We start from the raw sequence: 20,720 nt of genomic DNA on the forward strand, positions 1-20,720 counted from the left end.
CATAAAAGCCCTGCCCAGTCTTCGTGGGCCACTTGTCTGATTGAGGCAAGTGCCAGGGGCCCGGGTTAAACACCAAGCACAAAGATCTTTGGTCACAGAGGATCCCTGAGTCGTTGCCTGACTTGCTGCTGTCCTAAGATTCACTCAACAATAACGAGGTGGTGCTGTGTCAGGCAGAAGCACCTGACTGCCCTTCTGTCTTCTCAAGTTCACAGCATTCATATGCAAACTTCTGAATCCCACACAATTAAGCAAGCATGGTTTGCTTGAGAGGAATGTCACATGAAATTGTGTCATTTTGATGATGATTATACAGAAAAGATTTCGCTGAAAGTGAAAGCTGTGCATTATTTAGTCTGCCATAGAGTCAAGGGCTACATTCAAGTAACACATTTTCTTGACTCTATTCAAAATTCTAAAAAGATGAAAGGATCATAGTTTTTCAAGATCCTCTCTTTCTATAGTTTTTAAAATATTTTATTAATACTTTTATTTGATCACATTCACCCCAGTTTATACATAATAGTTGCATAGTCTGTGGAATATAGGTGGTGTTTTATATATATATATATATACACTATGTCACATTCCAAGCAGGGGCAGCATGTCTATCGTGTCTGCCTATTCAACCCTCAGCCATTTCTCCACAGTGAGGACACCGACTCCATCTTCATCCATCCTCTCTTCTGCTTTTGAAGTGTGTAATACTTTGTCATCATCTGTACGGTCACCTCCTGGGCAGGAGAACACCAGAACTCGCTCTCCTCCATCACTAGCTTGCTGCCTATTCACAGCTCTCTGTGCCTCCCTCCCATACTCCCAGCCTCCCGATCACTGATGTGCCCCTGGTTTCTGTGGGAGCAGTGTTTCAGATTCTACGTATTAGTGTAGTCACATGACACTTGGCTCTCTGTGTCTGGCTTATTCACATCACATTGTGTTCCAGTTCCATCTCTGTTGTTATGCATAGCACGATTTCCTATTTTTGTGGTTGAATAGTATCACATTGGTTTCTTATATGTATATATTTTATATATATGTAAGATTTTTATAGGTAACAAAATATGTATTCCATAGATTTTCAGTGGGATTTAGTTCCCATGCCCCTCTCCATACTGGCATTTGGTCTGGCTTGGGCTTGTACAGGGCTTGTGCACGTTGTCACAATTGTCACAGCCCCTGTGAGTCCACGCGTGCAGCTGCCCTGCTGTGTCAAGACTATACAATTTTCTTGTCGTCACCTACCCCCTCCGACTCTTACATTTTTTCTTCTCACTCATCCTCAATGATACCTGAGCCTTGGGAAGAGGGATATAGTATATATGTTCCGTTTAGGGCTGAGAATTCTGTAGTCTCTTATTCTCTGCACATTGGCCAGGTGGGGGGTCTCTGTGTTAACCACCATCTACTGTACACAGAAGCTTCTTCGATGAGAGTTGAAAGATGCGTTAATCTATGATTATACTAGTAAGTCATTAGAAGCCATTTTAATACTATGTCAGTTTAGCAGCATAATAATCGTAGGTTCTTCCCTCCGTCACAGAACCCATCTGACTGTAGGTTCTTGGCCCAGTAATGGTTTCAGGTATGGGCTTCATCTTGTGGAGCCAGACTTAAAGCCAATGAAAAAAATGGTTGGTTACTCCTGTGGCTTCACGCCACTATTGCGTCAGTGGGCATATCTTGCTAGTCAATTATTGTAGTTTGTAAGGTTCACAAATGGGTAAGATTGATGATTACTTTTGTAGAGCAATCCTAATTAGTCTTAACAATAAAAAACCTGGAGTCAGATATCAGAGTAAAATCTGAAAGATTAGAGAAGCAGAGCAGCCAGCCACTAGAGTTCTTACCGCTCTCTACGAATTCCTATCTCTCTACGAGTTCCGTCTCTACGAATCCTCAGACTGAATGGCACTGAGGTCCTGTCTCCACCCACCTTATATTCCTGTCTCCACCTCCCGAGTGCTGGGATTAAAGGTGTGAACCACCCCCAACTGTTTCTGGCTCTGTGTCTCTCCTATACTGGATCAATCTCATGTAGCCCAATGTGACCTTAAACTCACACAGATCCAGATGTATCTCTGCCCTGCAAGTGGTAGGATTAAAGGTGTATGCCACCACTACCTGGTCTAATCTAGTGCCTGGCCCTGTCCTCTGATCCTCAGGCAAGTGTATTAGGGTACACACCATGTCACCACACTAGCCAGTAGGGATGAAGCTTCCAGGTGTTTACCAGCTTGCTTTCTCCATGTTCTGTGACTCAAGTGTGTGCTGTCTTCAGCCATAGGGTCTTGCCATCAATTTCTGGAGGGGAACCAACAACTATGGTGACATCCTATAATGTTTGGGGTTCTATGGGACCTCACAGACCAACAACTACAAAAGAAGTAACCCATTCATGGCACTGGGCTTTTTATTTGTTAACTTGTATTATCTCGTAGGTATATTGCTTTCCTGTTATAGAGTAACTCAATTTTAACTCTGTGTGTGTCTGTGTGAGTATGTGTGTGTGCGCACACGTGTGCGTGTGCCCTCGCATACATCTACAGTGGTAGGTTTCCATATTATTTTTTCGAAAGGCTTTTAATGTTAGTTAGTTACCCCTCCCCATATTCCCTCAATTACCACAACCTCACATGTCCACCCCATTTTGCCTTTCCTGTTCCATTATTTCCTTTTAATCCTTTGTACCGCTGTGTTCTATCTTTCCTCGCTTGAAAGCTTCTCCCCATGGCTCCTAAGTAATTCTCTGACCTCTGTGGGTATTTCAGATACAGCATAGGCACCTGAAGATGCAAAAAAATGCATCCACGAATGAGAGAAAATATGATGTTTGTCTTTCTAGGTCTGGATTACCTCACTCAGAATGATTGTTTCCAGCTCCATCCATGTGTTTGCAGATTTCATAATCTCATTTTTCTTAATAGCTTAATAATATTCTATTGTTTAAATATACTACAATTTTACTATCCATTCATCATTTGATAAATATCTAGGCTGTTTCCGTTTCCTGGTTCTGATAAGCAGAGCAACAATGAACATGGATGAGCAGGTATCTCTGTAGTAGAATAGCAAAGCTTTTAAGTATATGCCCAAGAGTGCTGTAACTAGACCATGTGGTGAACCTATTTTTAGATTTTTTAGGGACCTCACACTGATTTTTATAGAGCCAGCACCAGTTTGCTCTCCCAACAACAGAGAATAGGTGCTTCTCTCCCCACATCTACACCAGCATTTTGTTTTGTTTTGTTTGATTTTAGACAGTTTGGCTGGGTAAAATAAAATCTCAAAAAAAAATTTAACTTGCATTTCCTTGATGGCTAAGAGGTTAACCATTTTAAAAATGTTTCTCAGCCATCTGTATTTCACCCTTTGAGAACTCTCTGTTTAATTCTATGCCCCATTTTTAAAGTTTGGTTGTTTGTTTTGCTGATTTTATTTTATTTTTTAGTTCCTTGTGTATTCTGTATACCAGCCCTCTGTCAGACTGCTTCCCATTCTGTGAGTTGTCTTTGCACTTACGTGATGGTGTCCTTTGCCATATAGAAACTTTGGTTTCATGGGGTCCAGACTGTTGGATTTAATGCCTGTGCTGCTATGGTCCTGTTCAGAAAGCCCTTTCGTGTGCCAATGAGTTTTGAACTAGTCTGTTCTTTCTCCTCTATCATCTGGAGCTGAATTTTGTGCAAAGTGAGAGACACAGATTACATTTCATTCTTCTGAGTGTGGCTATCCAGCTTGACCAGCACCATTTGGGAAGATGCTATCTTCTCTCCAATGTGTATATACCATAGTTTCCTCATTCATTCATCATTTGGTGGAAAATGTGAATGGAGTGCAGATGCCTCTTTGAAATACGGATTTCATTTCCTTTGGGTAAATGTCCAGTAGTAGAATTATTGGATCATACAGTTACTCTATTTTTAAATTTAATTTAATGTGTGTGTGTCGGTGTGTGTGTGTGTGTGTGTGTGTGTGTCTGTGTCTGTGTGTCTGTGTCTGTGTCTGTGTTTGTGGGTGCACATGCCATAGTAGTGTGCCATGGCACAAATGTGGGGGTCAGAGAACAACTTTAGGGAGTCTGTCCTTTCCTTCCACCAGGGGTTCAAACTTAGGCTGTCAGGCTTGAATAAGAGCGTTCTCCCACCAAGCCATCCTGCTGTCCAATTTGTAATGTTTTGAGGAACCTCCGTACTGTTTCCTGCATTCCCAACAACACTGTGTGATAACATGAGTTATTAGTTTCATCCCCTCCTCTGTGTCACCGGCTTGTGTCATCCTCCGTCTTCGATGACAGTCATTCTAACTGCGGTGAGGTGATCTCTCACATCGTCTCTATTTCTGTTTCTGTGGTGATTGGGATGTTGAGTATTTTTTCATTTGCCTCTTGGCCACTTTTGAGAACTATCTGTTTAAGCCAATCACCCAATCATGGGTCGTATCATTATTCGGTGTTGTTTGCTGGCCATTGCCCTTAAGTTGAGTTATGTATAGATTCTGCATAGCAACCGCTTGCTACTGCCTTAAAAACCAGCCCCAGTATTTTCCTGAAGTTACTTTTTGACAATAACAATTCAAGTTAAGTTGACTTGTAAACTATTAAATGAGACATAAAACTTAGCTCTTGTCACTAATAATATCATTAAAACTGTCGTACTCTTTCCAGTATCGATTTCATAGGTTCCCAACTGAACACAGTACTTATTCTTGTGACATTAATTTCATTCATTGACTGTTTCATTTTAACATTCTTTCATAGCCTGCCTCTGAACTTGATCTCAAATGTTCTCTCTTCCTGATTCAGCTCTTGGTGACTCCAGATCATGGGTCTGCAACATTGACATTGGAACTAGATACAGAGAAACAGAGTAGACACATCAATGAAAAGTATTGAATGGCTTCCACTTTAAGCACCGTGCTATCCAAAAACTGAAAATTACTTTGACCACGGTTGACTTAACCTATTGCTCTCACTAGGCCTGGCCTCACATCTATGTCTAAAGCTGAACTGGGGTTCTCAGTAAGACAAAAGGATACTGCTTGCATCAAAAGCACAGATGTACTCATCCCTAACATCTCCCTTACCCTAGGAGCTCTAGTTGGTGTCCTGTGGTGACCACAGGTCAGGTCATCAATGTAGATGCTGAAAGTGTCCTATAGAGAGAACACTGGCCAACTATACCAAGATTATTTTAAAGGACTATTGGAAGCATTAGCTGTTTGTGACTGTGGTTTCCTCCTCTGGCTTGGGTGAAATACTAGGTATTGTAGCCATATTCTTTTTTTTTTTTTTTTTTTTTTGTTTTGTTTTGTTTTGTTTTGTTTTGTTTTTCGAGACAGGGTTTCTCTGCATAGCTTTGCACCTTTCCTGGAGCTCACTTGGTAGCCCAGGCTGGCCTCAAACTCACAGAGATCCGCCTGGCTCTGTCTCCCGAGTGCTGGGATTAAAGGCGTGTGCCACTACCGCCCGGCCATATTCTTTTAACACAAAAGATGGATCAACTTCTAGCTCACTGATTTTTACCAGCTTCAAAAAATGTCAGTATTTGACTGAGGCCTGCCAGAATGAAATCTAATACCATTCTGTGGTACCTGCACCATGGTACATGCACCGTGGTACACACACCGATTCTCTGTTTAGTAACACAAAAGAGTCCTTGCATGGCCCTAATTTTGTTATTAGCTATTAATTTTTGTCTATGTGCTCTACTGAGTGTTTCCTTAGCCAGAAATCATGAGGAGTAGAATAAAATGTTAATTCCAGGGGTTTTCTTAATTAATAAACCCTTACAGTGTATTCCAGATTATGTTATGATGAAGCTTAATGCACTGTGTAGGTTCACTTTTTGGTGTTTTGTTTTGTTTTACAGTATTGGGGATAGCTTGGCAATGCTCTGTGTCTGAACCCCACCCCCAGAGTCACACATTTGGGGGTTTTTTGTTTTGTTTTACAGTATTGGGGATAGCTTGGCAATGCTCTGTGTCTGAACCCCACCCCCAGAGTCACACATTTGGGAATCTATTTCAAGGATGGGAAAGATATGTGCTTCCTAAACCTAAGAAACACAGGATGTCAGAACCAAAGAGAGCATGCCTTTGTAAGTGAAGAAGTCAATGTCTCAGTCTCCAGATAAGGTCAAGGGTCAGGTGTTGAGCAGAGGAGCCAAGCAGAAAGGGAACACAGGGTAGTTGGCTGTGAGCTGAGCAAGTGGGGACAAACCACGGAGCTGCACAGAGTCAGGGAAGGTCTTGGGGGGATACAGAACCTGCTCTGCTCCCGTCAGCTGTGAACACTGCTCCTTGTGGCAGCCTGGCCCTCGCCTTGGAAGCAGAAGTTATCACACGATCGCCCATTCTGATTATCCCAGATTAGGGACTGGCCGGAAGGGTATGTGGTAAAGGATATTTCTAGAATGTGCCTAGGGAATCTGGCGAGGAGTTCAGAGGAGAGATGGAATTGGGCGGGCGAGTAGGAAGAAGACTTAAATAGATGTCCTGCAAGTGTTTTGGGAGGGTCTTGGTAATGGAATGCCTCAGACCACGCACGCCATGCCAGCCACAGAAATGCACGTTCCTGGAGGTTCTGGGGGCCCCAAGTCCAAGAACGAGATGTCAGCAGGCTGCTTTCTTCTGAGGCCTTTCCTGGGCAGATGATCATCGGTTTGTGTCCTCACATCTGTCCCTTGTCTCTCAGTCTCTATGTCTACACTCTCACCTCTTTATAAAGACCAGACCCAACCTATGACTTCATTTTACCCCTGGTGCTTCGGTGATCACGTCATCTCCAGATACAGCCAAACCCTCGGGGATTAAAAGTTAAGGCCTGAGGGTGAACTCCCGGGACCAGGGACACAGTTCAGGCCCTAACAGGAAGGAGGAAGAGTTGCTGGGTGAGACTGGAGGAGGGGGAGCTTGGGGCTCAGAACAGGAAATTGCCAAGCCAGTGGCCCAATTGTAAGCCAGTGTCAGGGGCAGCCTGGGCAAATGTCAAATGAGAACTGACGGCAGTGGCTGTGCCTGTGGGGAAGACTTCAGAATAAGAGGCATGGATTTCCCTAGCGCCCTCCCAGATGGACGGTTCTCAACCTGCGGGTTTCGACCCCTACAGGGGTCACATATCAGATATCCAGCGTATCAGATATTTACATTATGGTTCCTAACAGTAGCAAAATTACAGTTACGAAGTATCAGTGAAATAATTTTATGGTTGGAAGTCACCACATCATGAGGGACTGTATTAAAGAGTTGCAGCATTAGCAAGGTTGAGAACCGCTGTCCTGGAGGATGCGTTGAAAACATATGTCCCATGTCACCCTCATACTGTAAAGCGGCAAGGGCTCAACATGGCTCTTGTCATTTCTGATTTCCCAGCCACTTAGTCAGCCGTGAAAAGCTGACCTGAAAAGATAATTCCTGGTCAGACTCCCCCCCTCCCCCCCAAAGACCAAGGGTCATGTGCCTGCAGTTTTCTATAAATACCAGTAGATGGCAACCTCCCATCCCTGGCGGGTTGACCCCCAGGGATCAGCCGTGACCTGGCCCCTCAAGGACAGATCTTACTCTGTCTTGCCAATGCAATCTGAGGCCTAACAAGGATCAAAAACTAGGTCCCCATTTGGGGACGCAGACACGTGTCCTTGTACTCCCATCTCCAATCACAGTCTCTCACAAATGCCCCATGTGTCTAAGCTTGTTTCACTTTTCTCAAGGCAGCTAAACTTTTTTGTAGGCTTGCTCCATCTCACAGCAGTTCAGGAGTGTCCTCCCTTCTGACATCACAATATGAGGTTGTCATCTGCAAACGTGTTGGCCACATTCACACTGTCCTGGGATGCGTGTGATTCGCGGACTTCAGGCTCCACACATCTGAACCTTCCTGTCCCTCCCCCACCCCCTGCTCCTTGCCAACCCTTATGAGAAATTCCTCATTGCTTTATAACATAGCTCCTGATCCACAGCTCATCGAGTGCAATAGACATCAAAGGACCTTCCCTGGTGGAAGTCTCCGAAATGATTAGGCTGACGTTTCTATGAAAAAAAAAAAAAAAAAAAAAAAAAAAGCATAAAGGCCTTTGTATCAGCTATCAGCAGCACAAATCATTTAGTTTAGTTTTGGTGTTTTAGGGGTTAAAATTTTAGTATCGGCTGTAATATTTTAAAGCAAAACAGAGCATTGGTGTTTGTGTTAAGAATCCATTTGATGACAAGCGATGTGATTGATGAAATGGCACTAAATATGATTAATGAAATGGCATTAAAGTGTGACCCTGGCGTGAAGAGTAGAACCTCAGAGGTGAGGAAAGACGTGGGCACCTGACAGTGAACACGGAGAGACGCGACTCGATGGTGGAGACCCCGCCAGCTAAGGCTGACGGTAGCCAGCCCTGGCTGAGGCTAGCTCCGGGCAAACCTGTGAGGAGCAGTTCACATCACCAGTCATCGCAGACCCTCTCAGCTCTGTGCGATGGCTATTTCTGGTTTTGTCTTAGAGGGGAAACTGAGTTCAGAGAGGTAAAAGTTCCCCAAGGTCTCACAGTGTCCTGGCCCTATAGCAGAGGGTGGTATCTACCCCCAACGCCACATCAATAATAGCATAATTATGGCTCCTCAAAGGTGAAAAGGTTCACAATTAATCTAGAAATATGTTGCATTTCCCCTCAGTCCCTCACAAAAGTGACTAAGGCCATTCAGGCCAGCTACAGCCAGCGGGCGGTGATGCAGCAATGGATGCATACAGAGGACTAAAAAGAAAGCATACAAATTTCCTCCTGGAGGTGGGAGCCTGCAAGTTTGCGGTTCCTAGCTTAACCAGCCCAGGTGGGTCCCCCAGAACCTCCGCAAGAATGTAAGGAAGTCAGTTTGCCCCCTTGGGTGTGGCGGGCATTCCCATCTCACACTCGGCCACAGATTTACTTTTATATCAAAATCAGTGAGAGGCGTCAACTGGGCACACAGCTAGCTAGTGGGCCTGCCCTTTGAGGGCCCTGTCTGCCCTCGGTCGTCTCCATAGCCAGGGCCCCGATAAGTGTGCAAATTGCACTACTGTCTTCTAAACCTAGAAATGCCCTTTCCCAGAATCCCAGGCAACCCCTGAGCTTTTGATTAAGCCACAGTCAGTATTTTAAGGCAAGGCATAGAAGTTTGGTACACACTGAAAACAGACAACTATCTTTTTAAAGTGTCAGATTTAAAGGTAGCTTTGTAAATTTGCAGTGAGCCCTGCACCTCTGCCCTTAGCCCAGAAGATTCCATGCCCACACAGTGAGCTCACCCAAATGGAAGCTACCAAAACTGCAAGGAAAATAAACTGGATTTTTGTGATTCTGAGTCACAAGAAATTCTGTTTTGCTCAGACAGCAGGATAAACAGCAAGGCACCTCAGGGAAGCCTCTTTGGCCAAGTCATAAAGTGACGTTTTATCTGTGTACATGCCTGCATGCACGCATGCACGCGCGAACACACACACACACACACACACACACACACACACATACAGAGAGAGAGAGAGAGACAGAGAGACAGAGAGAGAGAGAGAGAGAGAGAGAGAGAGAGAGAGAGAGAGAGAGAGAGAGAGAGATGGGGGTGGAGCATTCTGAGAAAGCTCAAAACGTCTACAACTCTACGCAACAACTACTTCCGTTCCGTCTTAGAGGTGGAACCGAGGTGAGCTTTTCCTGGGGAGAACTATGCAGCGCTGCTGTAGCTTGGCTTCTTGCCTCCTTCTCCAAGGCTGGGTCTGAAACACATTTTAGGCTTTCCATGGGAGTCAGTGAACTCTGAACTGGAGAAGATGGGTACAGGGTTCAGGGCAAGCCTCTGGCACTGGGGGCAGGGGCGTGTCATCTCCGGAAAATCCCAATTTCTTTTCTCTCAGCTCCTAATTTGTGAAACTAAAACTGTAGACACATTAGACTTCAACATAGTCATAAATTTGACCTGACCATTTTAAATCTAGGAATAAAACTGAAGAAACAAAGACAGGAGACTCGAGGCCTGAGACACTTTAACCTGTTTTTAGCGATAGTGCAAACACAGAAATGAGTTACCTGCCCACGAATGTGGTCATGGTTAAGTAGAAACACGTTTTGTTGTCATGAAAGAAGATTGTTAGCATTTAGGTGGGTGGAGAACAGTTAGAACCCAGACAAAACTGTCTTAATAAAATTCAGCAAAAATCAAGGTGCCGGGCCATATAGAGTAAAATCTTAACTATGTACTGATGAGAGAGAGAGAGAGAGAGAGAGAGAGAGAGAGAGAGAGAGAGAGAGAGAGAGAGAGTTTTAAACCCATGCAAAGGTTAGGAAAGATACATAGATAACAAAAATGGCTATATCCGCCAATAGCGATAACTCTAGTGTTTTTAAATTCCTCTTTGTTTACCATTTGTCACTTCCGTAATGAATTATGTAGTCCGAATAAGTTATTTTGAAAATAAAAGTAATGGGTTAGTCTAGATTATCTCTATTTTTTTTTTATAATTTTACTAAAATTTAAAAAAAAAATGGTATTTACCAAAAGCAGTTGCTCCTCAGAACAGAACCAAGCAAGGCAGGGTCAGCATCCAGGGGCAGAAAGCTACAGCAGCCCACTTTAGAAACCGTAGTGTGGCTGTTCACCTCAGTGACGTGGGTCAGAACATGACAAGGGCAGCTGGCTCCGTCCTAACCAAGAAAGGGCTGAGACTGGGGCAGGGGCTGGGACTCAGTGTCTGATGTTCTTACCATCACCTGGGAGACTCTAAGTTCAGTCCCCAGGGCCACTGCCAGCGGCTTCTCACACACTGCAAATGAATTTCACCTTGAGGCCTCCAAAACCGAGTGTACCGTCAGATTCTCAACCAGTCCAGATGGCATGGCTCTCAGGACTGTGTGCCAGCGGGGCACTTAGGGCTCAGATGAACCATCCACGGTAACCAAACAAGAACACCCAGGACTCAGGAATGCCCCAGCCACCCAACACCTCTCTCAAGGGACTGTTCCCCTGGAAGAGATTTCTTATGCAAAACACCCTTTCACTGTAACCGTAGGGGTCCAGTTGATTTGCAGCCTGACTCCGGAGCCAGCAAGTCTGCAGTGCTGGGTATGATTCTTAAAGCCACGGGTCCCAAACGCCTGGACATAGGCTCACTCAGACTTTGGTGAATGTTACTGCATCTCCTCTTCCTAGAATGAATACAGAAACAGTGCCAAAGGCCACTGTCTGCTTCACTGCCTTTCGGCAAAGCCGTACAGAGCCACCGCTAACGTGAGGGGTCTCTATTTTAGGGACCGTGTCAGCAGAATCGGAGCCCCTGCGCCTGTCCATCATCCCTCGCAGGAATTAGCTCCTGTGTTCAAATTGAGCCTCTCCTAAGAGTTTCCCAGCCTCTCCTTAGTCCAGTCTCATCCAAGGCGGGAAGCAGCGGTTGCCATCAATGTTACACTAGCCTGCTGGGAGCGCAGCTTCCACGCCTCCCGTGGGAAGCACTGCGCTCAGCTGCCCAGCCTGACCTTTACAGAGGACACAGGAGGGGGAGCACGCTCACCTTGGATATGTGAGGAAACTGTAGCTCGCGGAGATAGAAATGATTGTCCTGAGTGTAGCCAACTAGGAGCAGCCGTCTTCTTCAATTCCATGTCCCTAACGCCTCTGTTTAACCCTCACCCTGTTTCGTGCCTCGGGATCCTAGATCTCAGACAGGGATGCTGGCATCCTTGGAGGAAGGTGCACTTACAGTGTCTTCTGCCTGCTTGAGGTGTGTCCTTTCCTAGAGAAAGGGTTGAGCTGGTGTGGGATGAGCAGCAATCGGCTCCCGGCCCTCTTGGGGGTCGGTCCCCTGGCTGGAAGGGACCCGAGATCTCTCTCAGCTGTGCTGAAGAACAAGCCCAGGGCTTAGACACAGAGGATGAGTCCTTGAGCTAGCTTGCAGGCAGGGACGTCCTTTGAAGTCAGGGCCGGGGAGGAGGCAATCCAAGGACAGCTACCGCCCTGGTGCCACCACTCATTAGGACTGAGGTAATGGTCAACGTGTTGGAAGGCTCAGAGGCCTCAGAACAATGTTGGGAATTAGGTGAACCACTGTTGGAGTGCATCCTGGGGAGCAGGGGCGTGCTGAGTGTTATAGGATGTATCTGCTGTAAGTTAAGCCGGGGTTTCCTGAGACATGGCCCATGATGTTCTCAAAATACAGGAGTGTTGAGCTACAGGCCAGCTGAGCAGTGTCCAGTCAGGAAGTGGGACATGCTTTCCGTGCACTCTGCCTCCGTGGACAGATCCCAGCACTCAGCTTCAGGGTCAGAGTGGAGGAGAGGATAAATGGGCCTTTTAGACTTGGGGTTTTCAAGGTCTGTTGCTGGCGTCATTTCTGACACAAGTCACAGAGTGTCTCCACTCTCTGGTTCAGGGCCCAGGTACGAGGTCTATTTTCTTTATTTTTGAATAGTTATCTAATTCGGAAGTCAGAACTTCTAAGACAAAATAACCTTATTCAGAGAAACAACAAAACACAATTAGGTCAGTTCAGATTGGTCCACATCATTTGCCGCCCATCCCCACCCCCGCCGCCCTGCGTGCTCTTCCTCTGTGCATGCACACAGCCTCGCTGCTCCCTGGCAGCGTCCTGCCTCGCCCTGACTGGGGCCATCAGAACCAACATGCCCGTGCTATCGTGCTGGTCTTGTCCTGTCTGCAGTCGCTTCTGCAGAAGCCATTATGACCTCTGGTTTAATTCCAAACACATAAAGCCTTCTTATTTCTAAATCAGTGACACTTGGCCAAGTAACGGAGGACACTGGCCTAATAAGTAGGCCAAGGGAAGTGCTCACCCACACAGCGACAGTGTCCAGTCGAGACCCTGACTCGGTTTTTGCTGTTCTCACTTGTTTCGTTGTGTTGACATTTGTGACTTACGATTTAGAGCAGCAGCTCTCAACCTGTGGTTTCACGGGGGTCACCTAAGACCATCGGAAAACACAGAGATTTGCATTACTATTCAAAACAGTAGCAAAACTGAAGTTTTGAAGTAGCAATGAGAATGATTTTAGGCTAGAGATCACCACAACATGAGGAAGTGTATTAAAGGGTGGCAACATTGGGAAGGCTGAAGATATTTGTTAAATGTTCAACAGGTTACAAGACACTGTGCTAGAGATGAAAAGGAAGGTAAGAACGAAGGAAGAGAAGAAAGGAGGGAGGGATGGAAGAGAGAAAAAGAAAGACAATTAGGAAAAAGGAAGAGGGGAAGAAAGTGTGTGTGGGGGGGGGGGGAGACTAGTGATATCACACTTCGTAAGAGAGTGACCCGAGCAGAACACACTAGGAACCTGCACTGAAAATGAGAAAGTTCATGACGCATTTCACCTGACTGTAAAAGCTGAGCGGATGGGAGAAACACAGTCTAGACGGTGTAAGTAGAACTTCTGAACGTACACCACGCATTTGGAGCTGGGCCACCTGGTACCCTGTGGCGAGCTGGACAGAAATGGGGAGATGGTCATGGTCCTACCCTTCCTCTCGTGGTTTTTGTGACCAGCTGAGCCATCCCTCAAATGAGGCCTAGGACCTGTGGGGACGCCAGGGCACAAAGCACTCATTAAGCCTTCATTGTAGAATAACAGATCTCTGTTAGAGATCTTGCACACTCTGTGTTTATGCCCGGCTACTGTCACAACTATGGGCTGTGACATGCCCTGTCCCTTGAAGGCAGGGTCCACCTGTAGTTCTTGCGGCCATCATGGTGACATGCACTCTGTCAGTCTACCCCTTGTCCTTGCAGATGATGAGCCTGAAAGCCAGACAAGCAAGGCTTCTCACCCTAGGCCACACAGGCGGGGCCATCCACCTAGAGCTGGCCTATAGCACTTCCCTCCCCTTCAATGCTCCTGAATTTACCTGGCAGGCCCACGTGCTCATTCCAATCCACCAGAAGCTGCTCCAATCTCAGAAGGTTGTTCAAACCTGCTATCAACTTTGAAAGCATTCAAGTCATTGTGTTCTTGGATCTGATCATTTAACCCTTCTAAGCCAGACATACTCTGCCTGTTGTTTTCCCGATTTCTCCCTCGGAGCTTCCATCTGACCTACAGCTCTAAGAGATTTAAAGTTTCGCTTGAGATTAAGTTCCTACGGCCCATTTCCTGTATGCACTTGCTTCTCCGGGGGAAGCAATCAATCACTTTATTGATAAATTTCTGAATAATGGAGATAAATACTTTCCATTTGGGAGAGCTCCCATGCTTAAGGTTATTGACAGGTACATTTGTCAGCATATCATGGTGATTTCATCGGATCCTCTACTACATCCAGCTTTAGTGGCTCTCCTTCTCCATGGTGAAAATGGGCAAGCACCGTTTGTCACACAGGTCACCGTAAGGTTCTAGAGAGACAGCGGGAAACCAAGCTGCTACCAAGACCCATTGACTTTCTAAGAGGGCTTCATATCCTATTCGGCTGCCCAAAAGGAATTCCATCCCTCTGCATCTGTGAACAGCTTGTGTGGTTCTTCCAGCATATAGGGAACAAAATGTAGCTTCTATAGGTTGGAAATATACACAGAAAAATCCCATTTTATGTTCTTCTAAATAAACTCACAAATTATTAACAAAGATGACACAAATTATGATAAATGTCTACCTCTCGTGGAGTGACCGTATACAAAATGCTGTGAATATTTTTATCAGTCGCTATTTTAATTTTCATCTTAACACTTTGAAGGCTGGGACTCTGAGCTATTATGCATGCAGGAGCACTCTGATTATGAACAGTAGAGCCAGTATGTGAGCCCAGATAGAGAGGAGAGGAAGCGTTGTGACCAGAGACTCACAGCCTCACTGTTAAGTCAAAGCAACCACCGCCCCCCCCCCCGGCCCCACTCCACCACCACCCCCCAAAAAAACTCTTTGGTCATTATGGCAACATCTTTGTGTCCCTCAAGAGGCAGACACTGGTGTCATCTTCATCCCACCTGCCCCCCTACTACCCTGCTACCCTGCTGCCGCGGCTGGAGCCGGTGCCTTTGACCCTGAGTCTATGGCTGGTCCGCGTACTGACCTCTCTACCACCGTGCACAGGCTGTCCCACGAGTGAAGGGTTAAAGAGTCTAGGCTTGCAACCTCAGCAAAGAGAAGGCCTTGGGGAATTTTACCTACACCCTAGCATCTCAGGGTCACCTACTTGGCCTAGCTGGCCACTTGGGGACAGCAGAGACTCAGGGCAGCAAAAAGCAGAGCGGAGGTTGGAGATGAAAGAGCCAATTCTCCATTCTTCTGTGGTCCCCAGAGATGAACACTGTGACCTTGTTCCCAGTCTCCAGCCAGCTGTCCTCCTCCCCCTCTGAGAACACTCCACCCCCGAGACGTGTCCCTGGAAATGTATCCTCATGTGTTGGGGAGAGGGAGTTGGAGATGATTTGCTGGAGATGGGGGGGGGGGACGGGGAGAGGGAGAGACAACCCCAGCCACGGCTTTTTATGAACTTTTTTTTTTCAACTAGAGAGACAAGTTTCGTTATCCATACAGTAGCCTAAAATTCAATTTTGGTTTTGTTTTTCCCCACTGGTTAAAATAAATGTGGCCCTAACTCAATGAATCAAAGTCCTGGCATCCCATAATACCTTGAGTCCCTCTTGTCAGCCTAGAAGGGAAGGTTTCCAAGGCTAGAGTGCTCACACGATTAGGCTGCTGAGTCCAGAACTACACTGACTGTGGACTCCATCTGTGACCCAGTTACAGCCCAGAGCCCCCAGCCGGCCGAGGACAGTCCAAAGTTTCAGACTACGTCCTACAGCTTCGAGGCTGGCAGAGAGCTTTAAAGACCCAATGTATGACCCAAGTTCAGCTCACATACCTCACTTAGGAATATTCCCAGAGTTTTACCCTGCTTAATTCTTCCTGTCCTGAAAGTAGGAAGGCCACAGAAGCTTTGTGGGGTCCACTGTGAGCCTGACGACCACCTGCCATTTCCACCAGTGGGCTACGAATGTCTCTCACCCATCCCTAAAAATTCCCTCTCACGGCAGCAGAGAGCGGGTGAAGGTTATGAGGACATCTCTGGTACTCAAAGGCTTCGCTGAGTCCATTTTACTGTCTTCTCTCTGTGAAAAAAACAACGGAAGAGCCACCTTAGGAATGGGCTGTCTGCAGCAGCAGTCCAAACAAGGCTGGTGCTGAGGGTCACTGTCTTCTTCCAAAGTGACAATCCCACAGCTGCTTTCCTGAGAGTCAAGACACACCCAAGAAGAGACCAACAGCGATTGACGCGGCACCTGCCTCTTGCAACAGGCTTCTCTTAAAGTCAACAGATTTCACTGAAAAGAAGAATTTCACAATCTCCAGCTAAAAATAGTTTTAGATAGGCTATCTAAAAAACCATCTAAAACTCCTATGTAAATATTGAGATAAATATGAAATACTAATGCTTTATGTTAACATTGTACCCTGTCTTTACTATATCACTTAAATTTCACAAATAACCTAATGAAATATTTGTCTCATAGACAAACTGAAAACAATAGGTCCTAACCAGCTAGCTCAAGGCCACAGGGGTTACGACTGACAAGGCACAGTTTGATCTAAGGATCCTCACTGTTAGTTCAAAAGATTATGCTTGTACTGGAGGAGCAGAGGCAAATACTCTGAGACCAGAGACAGTGAGATTCTACCTGTCCTCAGCAGTTAATGAAGTTTCACAGAAGAACCATGGAAGAATGTAGAATTGAAGTAGCTGAGACGATGCATCCAGGAAGCAAGAGGCCAGTCCCTGTTGCATTTCTGGAAAGTATTAGCTGAACGAGTGAAGAATGACTGAATAAATTCAGAAGCCACCTGGGTCAGGTGAACAGCTCAGAAGGCCATGAAAGCATTCCCTGGTTCAGGGGACTGAGTGGTACATGCTGGCCCGATCTAGACAAGCTGAGCCGAGCAGCCCAAGGACAGTGCTTTGGCCTGAAGGGGCCCTGTAGGCCAATCTAAGAACTCTAGGTTTGCCTTGTAGGTGAGCTCGGTACCTCTTGGGTGTTGCCCCAAAGGCTTGGTCCTGAAAATGAAGCACTGGGAACTGCTGACAACATGTTGGAAGTGATGTCGCCAAACCCACGCTTCAGGAAGGTAGGCAGGCAGTAATGTAGAGCGTGCATAGTTTCTTGATTTTCAAGGCCTCATCTGCAGTCTATCTAAAAAGCCTATAGGCTCTTTGTTCTCCTCATCAGTAAGAGCAGATTTAAAGACCAACATGGCGGGATTCATGGTGAGGACTGAGTAAGGGTTGGGGAGACTGAGAGAAGCCACAGAGACCCAGAAAAAGAAAACTTGAAAACTCTCCAATCTTGATTTGTGGCCAAATAAAACTGTTACATGGTCACTCTTTTCATTACGCTTGTTAAGTGGATCAAATGGTCTTACTAAGCTTTTGTTACCATAATAATTAAATGAAGTAATGTCCTGTGTCTGAAATGATTAAATATGTCTCTGAAATGAAGAAAATGGAGGTTTATGATTTTAAAACTATAGCTATAATGAAATTTCATTCCCTTTATTGATTTTATTATAAAATATTTCCTCTTTGCATTCTTAATTCAAAGCAGGGAAATGCGAACATGGTTGAAAATAAAATACGGAAAATCCTCAGGCTGGGCTGTAGGACCCTGTCAGTCAGGCGGGGGTGTTGCTCAACTAGAACAGTACCAGGGCTGTACTGGAAGACGGTGAAAGGAATTAGATTCAGCTTTGCCAAAATTTCACTGTGAAAGCGTTTCCTCTAACAGGGCCTTATTCTGTTCCTGCTGAACTTCAGCCAGTTGAAAATAGAATATCCCCACCATCCCTTTAAATTAGCCTTCAACGGCACACAGAGGACGAAGATCAATGTGCAAATTCAGCTCCTTGCACTGGGCTCCTTAAGAAATTTACTGTGCTGCTAATACACAGACCTCGGAGGTAATGGGACATGGAGTAACGGGAGCCTGAAAGGGGCATTTCTTATTTGACATACGTCTATTTAACTGTCTGCGAAGTTCTATATGCTTTTTGAGTGCCTTGAGTTACATCAGCTCTCTACACTTGCCTCAGTGATAGCTCAATCACAGCTGTCACCCACCTGGGTCTTGTGTCCTGACAAACTAATGGTGAAACTTGGAGCCTGAAATTATAGGGAATATTGTTGGAGCAATGCCTGAACATCTATGCAGTGTGTTTAGATCTTGATTTGGATTAGGAATCAGGAAGAGTTTTAAATCCCTAAATAGAAAAGGGGTGTGTGTGTGTGTGTGTGTGTGTGTGTGTGTGCTATTCTCACAGGCCACACCAGGTCTAATGCTGCTAACTGTCCTACATAACGTTGCTATGGATGCCTAAACTTTTCTTAGAAAAATAATATTTGAAAGGTCCTAAAACTACCCATCTGCCTGAGAATTCGCTCACATGTTCCCATTGCTCACGATCTCACATGTCAGGAGACACAGCAAGAAGGGACCTCTTTGCCTGGCTCTGAGGCAGGAAAACATAAAACAGCCCCGAGACCCACCCAGAAAGTGGAAGCTGGGCATGCTGGCCAAAGGCGATGCTGAGCCCCCCCCCCCCCGCCCCGCCCCCAGACAAGTACAGAGATTGTTGGGAGTGTCAGAGCAACCTGGGTACACTCAGAGACCGGGTGAGCAAATGGAAACAGGACGAACGATGGGAATCGGATGTGTCCAGGGAGAGCCGCTCTGTCGTCATGACTCGGTACCGACGAGGCCAGGAAGTCAATGTAACTACAAGAAGCCACGATAACTGATTAATTTAGCATCCCTAGGCTTATGTGGAAGAGTGGAACTGTCCACCAGTGAAGGGGTATGGATGGGACCTTTGCCACAGGGATCGGCAGGCCACCAGGGGCCTGGCCCAAGGAAAAGAACGAAGGGGGAGAGGTCATCATCTCTGTTGTCACCACAGAACTTTACTGAAGAAAATAATGGGGGCAAGTGGTCAGCGTGAACCTGGAGTGTAGTGGGAAAGGAGACAGACAGAAAAGACACAGGAAATGCAAACCATGAGGGCCACAGTTAGCTAACTCCAGGAGACATTGGAGAACTCACAGAAACAGGGGCTTGCTCCAGGCACATGGGGCTTATTGATGATGGTAATGCTGTCAGTATCCATGCAAGTCCATGTCACCATGGCAACATTGTGTGCGTGCGTGCGTGCGTGCGTGCGTGCGTGCGTGCGTGCGTGTGTGTGTGTGTGTGTGTGTGTGTGTGTGAGTGTGTGTGTGAGTGTGTGTGTGTGTTTTCAGAGGCTAGCAACATGTAAGACTGTTCCAGATGGTTTAAGGATTCCTACAGGAGCAGCACAGACCCTAAGTCCGTAGTCTCAGTAACTGGCCTGGTTCTGATTCCGTATTAACACAGGTCAGAGACCGGGACATCGAGTCCCGGTGGCTTTCTCAGCTTGGAGGCAGAGGTGGTAGGAATGAGGTTGGTAGCTGCCAATTCACAGGCAAAACCCAGTAGTCTTTGTTTCTGTGTGTCTTGGTTTAATTTCCTGACTCTGAGCTCGGATTCCCAGCCAGTGGGGAACTTCGGTCAAGTCCTGGGCACAGTTTGGCTCTGTGTGGGTTGACAACTCTCCCCTGGTGGTGCCTCTCCCCTTATGGCCCCACCCCATTTTTCTGAGCACAGCAAATGACCTTCTTGTTCCCAGACAGCAGAGAGCTAGTTCCTGTCCAGCACTGTTCCTCAAGCAGGGCTTGCCTCTGAAAACACACACACACACACACACACACACACACACACACACACGCACACGCACACATGCACACACGCACATCTTATGCTCTAACTCTACCTCTCTCTTCAGCATGGAGCTAGCTACTCCGGTAGACGACCCATCTTGCTTGTCTGCGCTCCAATCACTGTTGTTTTATATTCTTACTAAGTTTAGGTCTTGATCCCATGCGTCTGTTCCCAAGACCTCTTACCTTGGCACAGTCTACCTTGAAACCCCCTGGAACTAGCTGAAGGCAGGTACATCTTTCTACCTCAGCTGTAGGATAACTCCAGCCCCACCCAGCTCACGGGCTACAATTTGACATCACTCCCTTACATCAGTTTAGCTTGATACAATTCAACTAAGAAATCTCTAGGAACCACTCGGTTCTTCTGGAGGGACTATTCTGTTCCACCTGACTGGTCAAACAGGGTGTGTTTAATCAGGCTCCAACCTCCATGCCCTCGGTGTGTAGAGAGGGTGATTTTCATGTCTTTTTTTTGGGGGGGGGGCACTCATACTATCTGTTCCCCATTATTTTTATCTTTATACATTACTTTTTATTTTTCTCCTTCCTGTATTCTCACCCTCTTCTTTCTCCACCTGCTCAGTAGTTACAGAGGCTCCCCAGTAATTGACCCCCCACCACCACGTGGGTAAGGTTGCCATTTCACTCCATGTCAGCAGTTCCCAAATCCATTTTCCTAACGCTCCAGTCTCCCTCAGTCACCAAGTCCATATCTTCAACTACGTTTTAGTCACCCCCAAGCCCAGTGGCTAGAGTTGAATTCCTGGCTCCCTTTGCACACCTACCCTTCCCATGGTGTGCCCAGTGTGTGTAAGGAGGCAGGCCTGTGGCCCGCCCTCTTCTGGAACACCAGTCCCACCTTGGATGCTGTTCTCACCATGTCCAGTCAGTCCTCTCAGTCCTGCTGCTATGGAAAGGTTCTCTCTCCCACTCTCCGCCCACTGCTCCCACCACATGCATTCAGGATTCTTCTC

General features: G+C 46.3%; 1 protein-coding gene across 2 annotated transcripts in view; it reads left to right on the forward strand.

Moving 5' to 3' along the window:
- Positions 1-20,720, forward strand: part of Pacrg (parkin coregulated) — a 479,746-nt gene that overhangs the window by 357,917 nt on the left and 101,109 nt on the right. The gene's annotated exons all lie outside the window — the stretch shown is intronic.

The sequence above is a fragment of the Peromyscus leucopus genome, chromosome 8a (assembly GCF_004664715.2).
Source record: "Peromyscus leucopus breed LL Stock chromosome 8a, UCI_PerLeu_2.1, whole genome shotgun sequence".
NCBI lineage: Eukaryota > Metazoa > Chordata > Mammalia > Rodentia > Cricetidae > Peromyscus > Peromyscus leucopus.